Here is an 8,906-nt window from a genome sequence, read left to right as displayed (position 1 = left end):
AATGCATGGGGCACCTTAATACTACTCCCTGTTATTGTACTGTATAGATTACTGAGGTAGTTATTGGAGGCAGGGGGTAGGAGGTGGGGTGTTAGCCGTAATCTACAATTCTTCTTTCATGAGGGAATATGCACAGACTGGTGCATGAGAATATGTAAATATCTGCTGAGCACACAGTCATATGGTCACTTATTGAGAGTCCAGAGGAAGGCATCTCCCTCAAACTGGTAATTATTATCACTACATTAGCCAAAATGCCAAGAAACAATAATTATTATCAAAAGTTCCCATAAAAACTATGGGTTGGATCCAGAGTTACTGAACTGTCAAATTTTCCTACATGAAAGACTTCCTTTCTCCATCAAAATAAGTAATTCGGCACTGGAAGAAGTCTTTCTCTCTTGAAGGAAAACTTAGAGAATACTAGAATCCGGTTTAGGGAAACTGAACCGTAGGATAGTTGGCAAGATGTGCACACATGGACCAAATCCAGCAAAGATCATTGCACATATGTATTTTCTAAAGAATTTATAGTCCACCCTGTGTGCAGAAATTCACAGTAGATTATACACTTCCACAGTGCACAAAATCCTGATATTTTTTAGTCTTCATCACTAGGGCAACCAAAATAGATAGTTGAGAGGTATCCCCTTTTGGTACTTGCATTTCAAGGACAAACAAAATACTCTTTTGCCTTTGTAACTTTTGTGTTCAGAATTCAGCAGCATTAAGTCCAGGGCCCAAGGAACCAACCTCCAAGTGGGGTCTGACATTCTCCTGGCATTAGAACTGATCTCTGGACTACAGAGCTCAATCCCTTTCTTTTACTCCAATCAAAGATCTATGATACATCCATCTGGAGCAGTGAATAGTTGTTATTAGTCCCATAAAGCTCCATTCTGATGGAGGAAATTGCAGCTTCAGTGTGTAGATATTATGGCATAAAATCCCCAGTGAGCTTCTATCCCTCCACAACCCCTTCCTTTCCCAGACACTACCCCCAAATTGCCAAGCATTTTCCAAGAGTTGGCAGTCCTGCTAAACCATGCTTTCTACCTAGGAAAGGACAACTGGCCCCAACCTGGTGGAATAAGCTCCTGGAAGAGCAGAGGGCCCTGACAGAGCTATTACAGTTCCACAGGGCCTGAAAGACAGAGTTCTTTCATCAGGCATTTAGTTGAGGCCAGGCAATGGAAGATCTGGGTCCCTCCTATAGAGGCCCTCCAGATGCCCCCTCCTGAGTGGTGTGTACTGGGAGAGGTCTGGTAAATTGGGAGGGAATAAATTGGATTAGGCTGTTTACAGATTATAATTTTATTGTTGTTTTTATTGGGTTTTCTGTAAACCGCATGAGCCGGTACAGTCCGGGAGTGGCAGTCAATAAATATAAAAATAAATAAATAAATAAATAAATAAATAATAAATTGGAAGCTCATAAGATGCATCCTGCACCCTCTCTAACTGCATAAAACCCCTCCACAGAACAACTGTGACAAGTAGATAAATAAGGGAAGAGATACAGAAGTGTTAAGACTGGTTTCAAATCCAAGCACAAAGATGTCTTCATCTTTGGCTATTATTGCAGACCCTACAAGTGTACTGGCTCAAGCTCTTCAACCAAATATTTGTTTTCAGTCTGCTGCAGCCATTCTTGGAATAAGTGCAAAGTCTTCATTGTTCCTATTGGATAAACCCATCACTTAGTAGGCAGAACACTTCTTTCTGCATTAGCTGAATTAGCTATTAGAATTAGCTGTTAGAATTGCAACCAACATAATGGCTTGGATCCCATTAGATCTAGCTTCAAAGGTCACACCAACATGTACAAGTAAGCCCACTTGCATTGTACTATATCAACAACCTGTTGATTCAGTGTCCTGTGCAACATGTGCTCTTATCATCTGTAAAGAGAAGCACACTTGGCTTATTATGATGCCATAAAAAGGGAGAGATGGGGAACAGCTGACAGCAGTGGAAATGGGGAAAAGGTCATCTTGGTGATATTTACCATCCCAGCTCACCTTAACAAGAGCAACAAAGTGATATTGTTTTGTCTTATTATATATGTGTTTCTGAAGAACAGCTGGAATGGTCTGGGTGGGAGATGTCTGAATACATTCAAATTCAAAATTCGGGGGATATACGTCATTGACGTCAAATGTGTGTTCTTCCCACTTTGAAAACATATAAATAATGCATAATCTGTACTTTGATGTCTTAAACAAGGAAAAAAAACTAAAATGCAATGGGTAGGCCATGGAGGTAATTTCAGGTGGATTATTCCATCAAAATGATATATTTATGGTAGAAAATCATATATTGGTTGTCATCATTGTAAAAGCATGAGATTTGATATCTAACTTCAGAGCACAAATGAAAGGGGGGGGGGATCAGCCATGAATAAATCATACCCTGTTGGATCAAAGAATTGCCCTAGTTATTTGTATACTCTTCCAGCTCACCACAATACATCTTAACTCTAGATCCTAAAGACCATGTTTCAAGGAGCAGTTGAACATTATTCATTCTTAGTTTGTTCTACATTCAGGCAATAATCATAAAACATCCCAGTAAACAGTTTGCAAAAGATTTCATATGATGATATTAAAATGAACAAACATCTTCACAGTTAGTTCCATGTGGCAGGTGATGAGAAACTGCTTTGGGAAAAGGCAGTTGACCAGATGCCAACAGGTTATGTTGCAGCAAAAGAGAATGCTACCAAACCCTTACCAGGCAGAAAAACATTCCTGACTAGCTTACTTGTTCCTAATACAAATGAAAACACTTGAGTAGTTTTCATATGTATACTGAAGTATCTGTCAGGATGAGGGTTGCCTGCTCTGGATTGGGAAATGCCTGGAGTCTTGGTGGGTGTAGCCTGGGGAAGGTGGGCCTTTGGGAGGGGAAGGACCTTAGCAAGCTGCAATGACATTGAATCCACCTTCCAAAGCAGCCATTTTCTCCAAGGGAGCTGATCTCCATTTCTGGAGATCTGTTGTAATACCGAAGATCTCCAGGACCCATCTGGAGACTGGATTCCTAGTCTGGACACAGTTGGTCAAGAGGACATGGCATATAACCAAAGCACACATTACTGATCCTCTATTGTGATGCACAGTGGTAAGGCAGCAGACATGCAGTCTGAACCTCTGCCCATGAGGCTGGGAGTTTAATCCCAGTAGCCAGCTCAAGGTTGACTCAGCCTTCCATCCTTCTGAGGTCGGTAAAATGAAACTGCCCTGAGCCCCTGGGGAGGGCGGTATATAAATATAATAAACTAAATTAATAAATAGATGGTAATGACTGGGGAAGGCACTGGCAAACCACCCCGTATTGAGTCTGCCATGAAAATGCTAGAGGGTGTCACCCCAAGGGTCAGACATGACCCGGTGCTTGCACCGGTGATACCTTTACCATTTATGGTGCCTCCCAAGAGAAGCATAACATGTTTGTGACATACAGACACAAGAACTTGCCCCAAATCACACTCCCCAAATGCATTTACCCTGGTATTATATAATCTGGCAGGCAGCACTCTCCACTGTCTCAGCAAAAAGCCTTTTACAATTGAACTAGAAACATCACCAGATATTATGGGGCTTTTTGTGAAATAAGAGTAATTAATTTTCAGTATTTTTCTTGTTACCATAGCAGTTAACTTGATTTGCTAATTTCCTAGCTCGGTTCTTTCCCAACCATAAATCTCTTTAGATCTTTGCTGTTTGTAGAGGCTCTTATAAATGGAATGACAATACGCTTCATGCAAGAGCCCCTCTGCTTCCATTTGCTAGACATGTTTGTTCATACTTGTCACTTGCTTAGAAGGAGGGGGAGGAAGGGAGGGGGAACACAGCGCTGTCGGTGAAGGTCGGTTGATATTCCCAAATCGATCACATCCCGAGGGAAGAATCAGTGTGTTTAGTAAACACCTAGATCTGTGTGCTGAGGGTGGGTGGAGAGAGATGTGTACTTATCTGTTTCATTTTAAGCTATTGCCTGACTAATCCATCTGAGATGTAAGAAAAGGGGAGGAGGAAATCGAGAGGGATAGGATAGCCAATATTGCCATAGAAACCAGTCAGCTTCATTAAGAGAAAAGTCACACCATGGATTCACTTCTCCAACACTCTCCCTAGAAACATGAATTGAAAACTCAACATTATATCCCTGCTAAACGACTGCTGTGAGATTCCTTTGAAATGTTTTATCAAAAGACACCAAAGTTAGGGAACCAAGGACCTCCAAAAGCTGATGAGAAATATCCATTTGATAAAGGAAGTGCAGCATAAGCCTCATTTGTGCCTGCATCTGCTCCTCTTCACAGCTGGAGCCTGTTAGCAATGAAACAGACAGAGGGGGTGAGGGGAAGTGGCAGGTCTGAACAGATACACTCAAGTACAAGCTCCCCCCCCCCACACACACACCTTTCTGCTGTGCCTAGCCATTCCAGCCGGATACAATGGAGGCCTTGAATCAGAAGATATATTTTTTCCACCAATAGATCATGGCCATTCAAGGCAATTTCAAAACCAAGTGGTTTTCTCATAATTAGATGGTGCCAAAAGACAATGCACCTGGCAATCAATAAGCACTTTCTAACACTAGGCTTTGCCACACTTTCAAGGCAATGAAATAAACGCATCTGTAGAGCAAACAATTGAGACAGGAAAAGAGAGATGGTAAGTGATGTTCTACTTGCTTTGCATCCAGCAGGATTAACAGCATCCAATCAGGAAGGTCAGGGCAAACCCAATCAACAACGGGATGACAAGCTGGGATGACATCAACGGGATGACATTTGCTGGTGTGCAAATCCTCAGAGAATGGAGAGTGATTGTCAGATACTTGATCTTCTTAAGACAAGGAATATGCAGGCGGCACATGCTTACATGGGATAGTATGTATCGTTCTAATAAATAAATCAAATATGAGCGTAAGAACCGAAAGAGAGCCCTGCTGGATCAGACCAGTGGCCCATATAGTCCAGTATCCTGTTTCACACTGTAGTCTACGAAGTGCCCTACAGAGTTAGCAGGGCATAGAGGCCAAGTGACTAGCAGTCAGACCCCTCTGCTCTCTGAGGGGCGGTTTATAGCTTAGAGAAGCAGAAACACTCTTCTTACAATATGATCTTGAAAATCATAAGTACTGCCTGGCCCAAAATGAAACAACATGGATACCAGTCAGGATTTGGAACAAACTGAGGCAAGTATTTTGGAAGATGAATAAGAGCAGCTGCCCTGGAATCATAGAGTTGGAAGGGGCCATACAGGCCATCTAGTCCAACACTCTGCTCAATGCAGGATCAGCCTAAAACATCCAGGATAAGTCCAGCTGCTGATTGAAGATTGTTAGCAAGGGGGAGCTTACCACCTCCTTAGGCAGCCAATTCCACTGGTAAACTACTTTAACTGTGAATCCCCCCCCCCCGATATCTAGCCAATATCATTCTCCACATAATTTAAACCCATTACTGCAGGTCCTATTCTCTGCAGGAGAACTTTCCCTGCCCTTTTCTACATGACAACCTTTAAAATACTTAAAGACAGCAATTATGTCCCCTTCTCAACTTCCTCTCCCCCAGGCTGAACATTCCGAAGTCCTTCAGCCTTTCCTCAGGGCTTGGTCCCTAGGCCCTGGGCCATTTTCATTGCTCTTCTCTGATCCCTCTCAGGTTTGTCCATGTCCTTTTTGAAGTGAGGCCTCCAGGACTGCACACAGTACTCCAGGTGGGGTCTAACCCAGTGGTCCCCAACCACCGAGCCACAGCCCGGTGCCGGGCTACGAAGGCCTCAGCACTGGGCCGCGGCTCCCTCTCCCCCCCCCCTCAGCAGTGAGAAACTTCCCAGGTCGCAAGCATATCGGCCACCAAAGCAGCTGATTAGCTTGCGGCCCGGTAAGCTTCTTTTTGTGGGAGGGGGGGAGAGGGAAGCGCAGCCACCGGCACATGTGCGGTGCCTGGATCACCCTCACCCCCATCGGTCCACAGCCTGAAAAAGGTTGCGGACCACTGGTCTAACCAATGCGACATACAATGGGATTATGACATCTTGTGATTTTGATGGGATGCCTCTGTTGATTCATCGCAAGACTGCATTTGCCTTCTTTACCACTGCATCACACAGTCTGCTCCTATTTAGTTTACAGTCCACAAGATTATGTTCACACACACTGTAACCCAGATCTCCCATCCAGAATGCAAGCTTCTCGTTTTTGTCACCCATATGTAGAACTCTACATTTCTACTTATTGAATTGTATCTTGTTCTCATTTGCCCACTTTTCCAGTGTGTTCTACTGGAAACATCTCTACTGCTCTCTTCATGCTCCAGAAAGACAATTAGTTATGGGACAATGGATCCATCAGCATCTATTATTTTGCCTCACTTGCATTTAGTCTCCTCAAGTCCAACCTTCAACTGTACTTTCTCTGCACCTACTTACCCTAATTAAGTGTCCTTTAATCAACTCTTAATTCTATTTCCCAAACACATTAGTTTTCCCAACCAGTATTTCCAGGGTCTTCAAACTTTCCCCCCATCCTTTGTTTACTTTAGGAAAACCCATGAAATTATCACTTCTTGGGCAAATATGACAGCTTGCCCTGGGATGTGTTTTGCTCGATATTAAGGCAAAGAAATGGTTAGTATAGTAAGGTGACCAGATTTCAATATTGTTAAAGCGGGACACCATTGACTGGGGGGGGGGGGAGGGATTCTTGATTAAAAATTTGGTCTATATGGAGCAGCAAAAAGTTTCATAGAACACATAGAATGCAAAAATAGTATTGTAATATATATTTTCAACATAAGTACAATTTGTCAGGTACCCCCAGATGTCTCTCCAAAAGTGGGACAATCTGGTCACCTTACGGTATAGACATATAAATAAATGAATGAATGAATGAATGAATGAATGAATGAATAAATAAATAAATAAATAAATAAATAAATAAATAAATAAATAAATAAATAAATAAATAAATAAATAAATAAATAAATAAGGATTCATTTTCGAGAGCATTTCTGGGTTAGGGTTAGCTTAGTTATAGTTTGTGTTTGGGATTGGTAAGGTTTAGAGTGAATGTTAGCTAGATCTAATGGGATCCAAGCCATTATGTTGGCTGCAATTCTAACAGCTAATTCTAATAGCTAATTCAGCTAATGCAGAAAGAAGTGTTCTGCCTACTAAGTGATGGGTTTATCCAATAGGAACAATTCCAAGAATTATTATTAATTCCAAGAATGGCTGCAGCAGACTGAAAACAAATATTCTGGAATCAAAAGAGATCTCCTATCCACAGAGATTAATTTCCCTTAGGGTGGACAACTCCAGGTTAGACAATACCTGGATATTTGGGGGATGAAGGTTTGGGAAAACAAGGTTTGGGGAGGGAAGTAACCTCAGTAGGATATTATCCAACATTGTCCACCCTCCAAAGCAGCCATTTTCTCCAGGGAAACTGAGCTCTGTCAACCGAAGAACAGCTGTAATTCTGGGTGATCTCCAACCCCCACCCAGAAGTTGGCAAGCCTAGTTCATATGAAGGAAATGGCTACTTGGGATGGTGGAGTCTATAACATTGTACTCCACTGATGTGATTAGAACATCCTTTAGCAGACCAGAGAACATTTACTATTCTTCAATGACAAATAGTCTCCACATCCCCTGTATGAAATCTCTGTTGGACAAGTTGGACAACATCACCCTGTGATGAATTGCACTGGGAGAAGCATCATATTTGATACCACCATTGGGAGGAGGCACCTTCTACTGAGCAGGTTTTCCTGGAAAAACAGCATTGAATTCTATTGCATATAAATATATAATGTCAAGATTAGTTGTGAAGGCTTTTGCCCAGCTTCAGCTGCTGCATCAACTGCATCCTTTCCTGAGTCAGTCATGTCTAGCCATAGTGTAACACTCCAATCAAGACTAGATACATCTTGACTGGACTGTTACAATGCACTATACTTGGAGCTACCCTCGAAGAGTGTTTGGAGGCTGCAGCGAGTGCACAGACCAATACATCTTGACAGCTGGCCACAGTTAGCTATGAGGAGCACGATATTATACTGACTACCAATTCTCACCCAAATCCAATTCATGATGTTGGTTTTGTTATTTAAAGCCCTACATGGTTTGGGACCAGGGTATCTGAAGAACTGTCTTTTCCCACACGTTTTTGCCCAGGAATTAAGGTCACAGAGAGAGGCCCTCCTGAGTGTCTCATCAATAAAAGAAGCTTGTTTGGTGGGTACATGAGAGAGGACCTTTTCAGTGGCAGCCCCACGATTCTGGAATAAACTCCTGAGGAAGATACACCTCCCCCCTCTTTCGATCTTAAGCAGGCAGTTGAATATGGTTTTATTTTCAACTACATTTGGTGACGTTTATTAGCAGCCTTGAACTGTGGTTTAAGATCTTGATTTATTTTCAAAATATATCTTATATTTATGTTGTAAGTTGCCTTGAAATAAAAAAGAGAGCTAGCTAATAAATGTTTTAAATACATAAATGCGTTTATCCACTCCATGGCTGCTATCAACAATTAGTGGCTGGTTTGGGAAATAATACCTAGTTTCTTATCCTGTGTAAGGCAATAAGGTCCTGGTCTTACTTCCCTATCTAAATGTTCCATTATTAACTTGGAGTAGGCTGTGTAAAAACAAACCGACCCATTGAGAACAGCACATAGGGCTTTTCTGCTGTCTCACTTGACTTGTCAGTAAGTTGTTTTTCTGTTTCACGCAGTTTGATCCCTCTGGTGGTCGATCCAATAGACTACACTGAAGGAAAATTGATTGAACTCTTGCACATTACTACATCAATAATGTGTATGTGCATTTTGCAGCACCCATCTGAAGGACAATGAACATGTAATTAACGTTATAGAGATACCAA

The sequence above is a fragment of the Paroedura picta genome, chromosome 2 (genome assembly GCF_049243985.1).
Source record: "Paroedura picta isolate Pp20150507F chromosome 2, Ppicta_v3.0, whole genome shotgun sequence".
In the NCBI taxonomy this organism is placed as follows: domain Eukaryota; kingdom Metazoa; phylum Chordata; class Lepidosauria; order Squamata; family Gekkonidae; genus Paroedura; species Paroedura picta.
The sequence above is the reverse complement of the archived record's forward strand: the minus strand, read 5'-3'. Positions refer to the sequence as shown.